The sequence below is a fragment of the Pelodiscus sinensis genome, chromosome 2 (assembly GCF_049634645.1).
Source record: "Pelodiscus sinensis isolate JC-2024 chromosome 2, ASM4963464v1, whole genome shotgun sequence".
NCBI classification, from domain to species: domain Eukaryota; kingdom Metazoa; phylum Chordata; order Testudines; family Trionychidae; genus Pelodiscus; species Pelodiscus sinensis.
In genome coordinates this window covers 54876032-54885114 of record NC_134712.1, presented here as the reverse complement: position 1 = coordinate 54885114, position 9083 = coordinate 54876032, and the positions used below count along the sequence as shown (strand labels likewise).

Genomic DNA, 9083 nt, shown 5'->3' with positions numbered 1-9083 from the left:
TTGGCCAAATTCAGACACTACATGAGAGAATGTAACTTCTTTGACCCTAAATATACAACTTATATCTTCTACCCCAACCATAATAAGAGGTTTAAAAGCATCAATTTGTAACTAAATTTTTGTATGTGGTTTTATAACACAACAATGACAATCAGGTAGCCTATTGATGGGTTGGATTGTAAATGCTGTCTTAAACAACTACCTGTTATTGAAGCTACATTTCTGCTCAGACCGTTATAGTAGGAGGTGGCAAAGGCAAAAAATGGTCATTCAGGTATAAGGGAAATGTAAGTTCCCAGTCCTGAGAAAGGAAAGAACTATAATATATTATCTACTGAAGCCACTGTACCCAATTCTTTTCAAATATGCAAGAATGATTGATTTAAGACACTATGCAAAACTTCCCAATCTCACTAAGGGTACAATTACTATTGAAACATGTGTGCCTGGTTTTAAACAATCTCCATGAAAGGAGGACACAAAAGGCTCATTTGGGCTAAAATTATTTCACAGATTATGGAATTTACTGTGTCTTATTTATAAAAGAGACTACCATCCCAGATGTGAACTGCCCAAACAGACAGAACTGATTGATTACTCCATAGATAAACTTATTTCACACATCATCAAGAAAAATTAACATTTGAAATATGGGAATAAGTAAAGAATCAATTCAGTTCCAAGCAAAATGGTGCAATTAAAAATAGTTGATTGGAAACTAAAAGGATATTAAAAAAAATCCCAACATCTAATATTTAATGCTAGTGAGATGGGATTAAGAGAATCATTGCTTTGTCCAATTTTTGTTTGCTGGCTTTTTATAGTCAAGTCTTGTGGATATATGTTATCACCAGTAAATAAAATATAGGATATATCAAATAGAGTATATGATTCACATGCAGTAAGCTGAAAGTTTGCTTTTTCTATTTTCATCAAGAATGTAAATAAGGTCTATAGCAACAATAGGCTGAAACACAGAACCATATGGTTGGACAGTAGCCTATAATTTAACTTGTATTAAAAATTTATGTTTCCTTTTTAGACCATCTTTCTAAAAATTCAGGTATGAAATTCTGGTACCACTGAAGTCAGTGAAAATTTTGCCACTGGTTTTAATGAACTATAATTTCACCTCAGCAGCCTCTATATATGCAATGCTTGCTTGGTAGCCATAGAAGTATTTATATTACAGTAGTGTCTAGAGGTTTCAACAAATATCAAGGCCCCATTGGACTAGGCACTATTCAAACACACATTGAGTCCCTGCCCCAAATACATAAATACACCAGATGATGGTGTGAGGGGAAGCACAGATACAGAGCAGTAGAGTGACTGGCAGAGGGCACACATCAGGTTAGTAACAGAGCTGTAATAGAATACAGGTCTTCTGGTTCCTAGTCCAATGCTTGAACCCTAAGTCAGTGCTTCATCTACTAGACCACACTGCTTCTTCTCTGTGTTTAAGCACAAAGTACTACCTCAATGGGCTGTATAGTTCCAAATTACCTATGCAAATTGTTGCTGGAGTAAATAGATAGTGGAAGGAACAAAGTGATTTAAAAATCACAGCAAGCCTCAGAGATCATTCTCTCTCTCTCATAGGATCTGTAGTTTGCACATTAGCTATTTCAGTTTGTCCCTGACATTCAGGGAGTCTAGTTTTTAATCTGCAGTGATGGACTGGAAAAGAAATGAAAACCAAATTCCTCACTGAAATATACTACCCAACCACAGGTTGCACTGATAATAAAGAATCCACAGAAAGTAAAGAAAATATCCATATTTGTTCAAACGTTCTGTCTTGGAATATTTACCACCAATGTCATTTTCCTTTTATTATCAGTAGAACCCTCCAAGGGACTATGTGTGGTTCTCCATGACACTGGGAACTCCTTAAATCCTAGCAATGAGATTCAGCTGTGTCTATGAGCTTTAATTGATCTGCGATGTATGACTATTCACACAACACTCACTACATTCACACAACACTCACTACATTTCCAAGATCCTCATATCCCAGTATCCACTTGGCACCGCATAAAACATGGAATGGATTTTCTAAGGAAGTCTTTTGTTATGTTGTTCTAGCCAGGAGCATAGAAAGACATCCCCAAACCATTGCAGTGTGCATCACACCAGAAAGTAAATACAATTGCTAGTTTAACAAACTTTTCTTTTGAACATACAGTATTGGATCCTGCATGATATATTGTCCTTTTATCTTTGTTTATAATCAGCCAACCCTGGGAAAACTAACGTATTTCCCAAAGTTAGTCTCCACAAAGCCAAACAATTATACGTTCAGATACCTACTGTGTGAGCTGGTATAGTACAAGGCGGACTGTTTTAATGGAAAAAGAGTCAGGCCCACATACACCATTCTTCCAGATCTGTACAGTATAGTGCAGGGTAAGTCTCATATACTCTTTACATGCACAACCTTGCTCTTACTATTTCATAATTTTATGAAACAGTCACATGCCATTTTAAAATTCAACAGCCTAGACCAGTGTTTTCCAAATGGTGTTCCGGGGAACCCCAGGGTTCTATGAAGTGAAAATAAGGGTTCCGCAAGAAAATTCCATTACAATAACATGTTATTATTTAAAAAATAATAATTAATATTAAGCATTTATGAATTTTATTGAAAACAATTTTCATTTGTGTTGATCTCATGACCTTGTTTAGCATTTGTTTATTATTATCCTTACTTATTTGTGGTCTACTTTTTCAGCTCCATATATAAGACTGCTATTAGGAGTTCCACAAAATTCTTTTGAGTTTAAAAGGGTTCTGTGGCCAAATAAAATTGGGAAACACTGGCCTAGACCATTTAGTCTAATATGAGGCATACTAAAGGACCTGAGCTTTATATATATATATAGAGAGAGAGAGAGAGAGAGACTAGAAGATTTACCTGGCATTGCTCAGGTTCTTAAATGATATTTTTTGTTTTTTGGAAAATAAAATGAAAATGTACATGCTTCATTTAAATCATTGCTCTGGTGTGAGGCTGGGGATGAGGGGTTCAGTATGCAGGCTGCCCCAGGGAGAGGGGACTACCACGGCTTTCTCTCACCACAGCAACTTGGGTCCAAGTGAGAAGTGTCTCTTCATGGCTGCTGCAGCTCCAGTGGGCACAGCCGGGGGATAGTGCACGTCCCCCAGCTGGAGCAGGTCCAGCTTCATCTGCTCACTATGCTTCCTGGCCAGAGTGAGGAATGCAACAAACTATGCACTTTCCCCTCACTCTCTGATGAAGGGAAACAGCCAGCAATGTCCCTGTATGAATCAGGGGTGCCACCTTCCCTAAAGGACAGCTGCGATGTTAGGAGTGGGGCAGTCCTGAATGGGGCCAACCCCTTTCATCTGCCTGGTGATTCAGTCTCTCTTCTGTATGGTTTTATAAGAAGCAATCCCATTCCAGGCACTTCTCATTTTCCTGGCACAACCAAAACCTTTAAGTTTATGATAAGAGGAATCTGTATACTGAGGTTGGTGATCTTAGCTCTTACCATTTAGGAGGAGTTCTTGAACACACTCTCTCAAATATATAGTAGAATATAGACCCATAAGATTTAATTTGCTTTTTCTGTGCAGAGTTTTATATCCAACTCTAAGAAATCAGAAAACCAGCAGCCATTCTTCCACTTGTAATTAGTGCTTGTGTCTATTTGTCCACCAGTGAAATGCTATCGCATTTTATGGGCAGCAGTACCAAAAGGAACTCTGTGTATTGGTCTTTTAAAGGGGAAAAGGTGCTATTGGATTGGTAGGCTGAAAATGACATTGATGGAAATACCAAATATTAAAATAATCCCAGAACATATTTTCAAGAAGGGCAGGCTTAGATAAATGGCTCTAAGGAGATGTTGCCTTGGTAGAGTTCACAGATGACTTTTAACTACTGTATATGCTTTCTCTCTCAACTTCTCTCCTCCCTCCCCCCGTCCCATCCCCCCCCAGAAAAGACCTGTGATGTTTGCGGCTATCCACATCTAATTGCAGCTCACCTAAGACTTGCTAGCAAGATACCAGTTGTAAAACACAAGCCATAAGATTAATATTTCTACAGATTTGCTACATTTTAGCCAGCTAGAAATATTCTTTCCGCGCCCACAATGCAAACACCCATTCTGCAAGGTTATGACTGGTCAGGATGGAAGTTGTAAAGAAGGTGATACCATTCTGCTATTGCATAAATTGTTTTTGTCCCAACTTATTTGGAGAAATCTAGTTCAAAAAAGTAATTAATGTGAAGGAAACTTTGATTTATTAACAATACCCTTTTTAGGGATACAGTGGAGAGCATTGTGATAAATATGTTTTGCAAATTCTGGACACAGACCACCCCTTATTATTGCCAGAGGCTAGAACCCTGGGATTCAATAGCACTGTGCTCCTCTACTTCTAACAGCCCTGCATTAATGTGGTGTGGAAAACCTATATATAGAATACTTTTGTTAAAATCAGATTATACTAATTCTATATGAAGTGCTTTAATGAAAAATGTTTAATGGCTGAAATACTATAAGACTGCAGTTAGAGTGCAGGTGCAAAAATGATATTCTACACTCCCTGGAGAGCACACTTGTACATACTGTGAAATATCAATTAAAGTTTATAGTTGCCTGTGCCGGTTAAATGTCTTTGTCATGGGAAATTTTTGTTCTCTCTTATGAAGCAATCATTTTGGGTTAAAATGTGTACTGAATTATGTGGGCATTTTGAGTTATTAAGGAATAGATTTGTTTTACAAGCAAGCTGTAAGCATTCTTTGCTGTTTTTATGAGGTCATCTACATGACTTTTAAATGGGGCTCTTGGCCAACGCCGATTCTCACATCAGTTCATTAATTCACACAGCTGTCTTCAAAAACTACAAGAATAATATATACTGCAGTCTGAAAAAGAGAGGTGGATTTCAAGGCTGTATTTCAATCAAGGGGTCCTGCTGACATCATAAACTATGAGAAGACAGCTTAAGCTGGTTTGTGAACAGCAGCAACCTCTTGATTGAAATACAGCCTGTTTTAATTGATTTTTTTAATATATGGAGAAAGGATACAGACAATCATTTTCCTGTTAGCACAAATAACACCGAAAAGGACTCCACTACACACAACACATTGTCGAGGGCACAGGCAAATCTCAGTCCAAAACGGCAAAGGTCATCCCAAAAAACCTAGTCGTCACATATCATCATGTGCCAGGGCAAGAAGTGTGGCCTTCAGAGGTAAGGAAGGTCTTGTAGATAAGGTACCAGATTGGGGGACATAAAACCTGGGGTTAGTTTCTGACTCTGCCACAGACTTCTTGGTGATGCTCCGTGCCTCAGTTCACAGTAGTCCACTTTTATGTTGTTCCCCTTCTCCCAGTCCTTTGTCTTCTCTAGTTACCTGAAGATTTTGGGACCAGGGATTGTCTTTTAGGCTATGTCTACACTGCAAGCTTCTTGCGCAAGAAGCTTTTTGAGGAAGAGATCTTCCGCAAAAACGTCTTGTGCAAGTGTGTGTCCACACTGCAAAAGTGCATCAGAAAAGTGATGCGCTCTTGTACAAGAGAGTGTCCAGATTGCATGGACACTCTCACATGAAAGCTCTGATTCCCATTAAGAGACTGGCCACCAGGGTACCTGTGCTTCTTTTGATAGGCTGTTTTTGCACAAAAACCCCGTTTCCTGTCCACACACACCTTTTTGCACAAGAGCTATTGCGCAAAAAGGAGTTATTCCTCGTAGTAAGAGGAATACCTGTACCGCAAAAATCCCACTGTTCTGTCGATTTACTGTAAATTTTATTGAGCAAAAACACGCTTGAGGTATGAACGCTCCATGAGTTTTTGCACAAAAACAGCCATTTTTGCACAAAAACTCTGCAGTGTAGACATAGCTTTACTATATGTTGTCTACTACCCTTGCACAATGGAATCCCTATCTTGGTTGGGGCCTCATGGCACTATTACAATATAAATCATAGCAATACATCAAAATATGAATAACCCAATAAAATACTTTGTATTGGAGGTATAAAAGAACAATTTGTAAAATGTTTTAGAGAAGTTATCCTGGGCCAGCAAATATGGGTAAAAAGAAGACTACAGTGTGCCCTCAAGAGTTGTGTCAAAACTTAATTAACCTGTTACGCTCATTTCCTTGTGCCTCTATAACAGCTTCAGTTTGGTTGTGACAAGAAGTGGATGCACCAAAATAATTGGGGTCATCTAGACTACAGGGAACGGTCAAAAGAAGATATGCAAATTCTGCAGCGTGAAAGTAATTAAGATGTGTCTTTTTCAGTGAAACCCCCTCCACCCTCCCGTTTGTCAAAAAGCCACATAAACCTCCTTTTTTGAGGTTTCAAAAGTGCAATCGGAAGAAGATATCCAAATTCCTGCAGAATTTGCATATCCTCTTTCAACTGTTCCGCATAGTCTAGATACACCCTGAGATAGTAATAGCAGGGATTGTGTTGCTGTATCCTGAATAGTATGGATGATGAGAATGAGCCCAAAGTGTGGTATGTGTCATTAGCACTCTCTAAGAACCTTACAATTCTTGAAGATCAAACAAAACAAGGACGTTTTGTGGTTTTGATGCAAGTTTCTCAAACAGCTTAAGCCTGACATCCTACAAGATTCTAAACTGGTCAATTTGCACCTTAGGATGCTGATTACCTTTATAGACACTTTCATGTGGAAAAGGAGGAAGACATGAAACCTGCCATGACCACACATGTCCCAAATATCATGGGACATCTGTATCAGAAGGGATTTCGTTCTGTGCTGCAGATTTTGCTAACGAAGATACAGACCATTTCTATCCAAAGGCACTTTAATTTCAGTCTTTTCTCTTGCATTGCAGCCTGTGATTGCTGCTCAGTTGTCTGACAATCTCTTGCAATCATTTCTGATCCATATCATGCTTGTGCCTGTGATAGTGACTCACCTTGCTACATTAACACCTGAGTATCTGGCAGTGATAGAAGCCCATGACCTTTTTTTCTAATTCATCTTATTTTTAACTCAGGAGGCTCAGGGATGAGACGTCTGTGTATTTAGAAGGAAGCTGTACTCTTCTTGTTGACTGGGTAACCTCATTTATCCGGGCTCCTTGAACAACAAAGTGCTGAAGGAGGAGACAGCATCCTTTGTGAGCATGCTTATTCACATGCTCTTGTACTACCAGAAGTACGTGTCACAAAAGAAATCCAACCTCATGCACTGGCACCCTGTCCTTGGCTGGTTCTCCCAGACTGTGGATTATGGGTTAAATGAGTCCATGTCCCTCTTGACAAAGCAGTTGCAGCATTTCTGGGGATTCCTCCTAATTTGCATCCTTTCAGCGATGTTCTCACCAAGAAGCTATTGGAGACTCTGGAGCTGACTCACCCGCCGGAGCCAACTGTTTCCCCACAGAGCAGCCTTCCCATGAAAAATCTTTTCAAGTAGCCTTCCAGAAGTCCACCTATGTTTGCAACATCCTCAAGCCAGTTGGAGGTGAGTGGGTGGATTCAGTAGAGGTGCAGATGGTGTGTAGCATCTGTGTGCTGTACCTAACAACCCTGATGACTAACACAGATCCGCCTGCAGATGCTGACAGGCCTCACTTATCTTAATGACCTTTCTTCTTCTTGAGTCAGCTGCCTGGGCACCATCACAGTGTCTTCTATGGCTCAGTGGATGAACATCTGTCTTTTGACTCAGAGTTCTACAAAAACCTCACCTCGATTAAACGCTACAATGGAGAAATCAGCGACTTGGGTTTAGCGCTCTCCTACGATGAAGATGTGATGGGTCAGCTTGTTTGCCATGAACTTGTTCCTAGAGGGAAGACCTTTCCTGTACCCAATGAAAATAAAATCATCTACATCCATCTCATGGCTCATTGTTGGATGCACACGTGGATAAAAAGTCAGTCAGCTGCGCTCATTAGTGACTTCTGGTTGAATGGATTCTGATGTTTTCTGCACTTGAGTTACAGTGGTCATATCTGATTACAATACTGAAATTGACCTATAGGACTTAAAGAAACACACTGTGTACTACAGTGGCTTCCATGGCAGTCAAAGGGTCATTATCTGGCTCTTGGACATCCTAGCCCACAACTTCAGCCCTGAAGAGAGACCGATGTTTCTAAAGTTTGTTGCCAGTTGTTCCTGGCCTCCACTTCTGGGCTTTGCATACCTCAAGCCTCCTTTCTCGATCCACTGTGTAGAAGTATCAGTCAATCAGGACACTGGAGATACCCTGGGCAGCGTGCTAAGAGGCTTCTTCACAATGCACAAGGAGCCAGGCGGCCGGCTTCCCACCTCTTCTACTTATTTTAACCTGCTCAAACTTCCCAACTACAACAAGAAGAGCATCCTGTGAGACAAGCTGCACTATGCCATCAGCATGAATACGGGCTTTGAGCTCTTGTATCTGCCTTTACACATGGGAGCCGTCAGCCAACTCCAGAGAAACTGCCCTTCATGCAAAGAGAATGGGTCAGCTCCAAGGCAAATATATGCAACTGGTATTAGAGGTTCACAGAGAGAGCTCCTAGGCCAGGGGTGGGGAATCTAAGGCCCAGGGGCCAGCTGTGGCCTCGGCTTCCGGATCTGGCCTCCGAGGCTCTGGGCTACCCCTCAGCATTAGGGAACCCATGCTGGCCCTCCAGCCTCCCCTCCTCTGCTGTTCCCCTGTGGGACTGGAGCACACAAAATCTACTAGCCTGGGCCCACCTAGGCTCTGGTGTGCAAGGGGAATGTGGGGAGTGTCTTTCTCCTTCTCAGTCATGAGCCACGTCTGTGAGGTTTTTTTTTTCTGCTTCTCATTTGCGTGTGGCACCCGAAAGATTTTTCTGTGGTCAGTGGCCCCTGACCTAAAAAAGGTTCCCCACCCCTCTCCTAGGTGAAGGAGCCATGGATCTGCCTAGGCTCTCCTGCAGCACTAGGAAAAGTGTTGGGTCTGACCCCCGTGCCATGTAATCTATAACTTAAAATCAAACCTAGGGAGGGCACTAAGTTAGCATCGAAAATCCCTGCATGAGTCCAGCAGGCAGTGTGTCCTGGGACATGGTGAAGAGTCCAACTTAGCTGCTGT

The 9083-nt window shown here is 41.0% G+C and overlaps 1 pseudogene; it reads left to right on the top strand.

Annotated features, from left to right (window-relative positions):
* Positions 1 to 262: 262 nt before the first annotated feature.
* On the top strand, positions 263 to 8564 carry LOC102450806 (ubiquitin-protein ligase E3B pseudogene; annotated as a pseudogene).
* Positions 8565 to 9083: the final 519 nt, after the last annotated feature.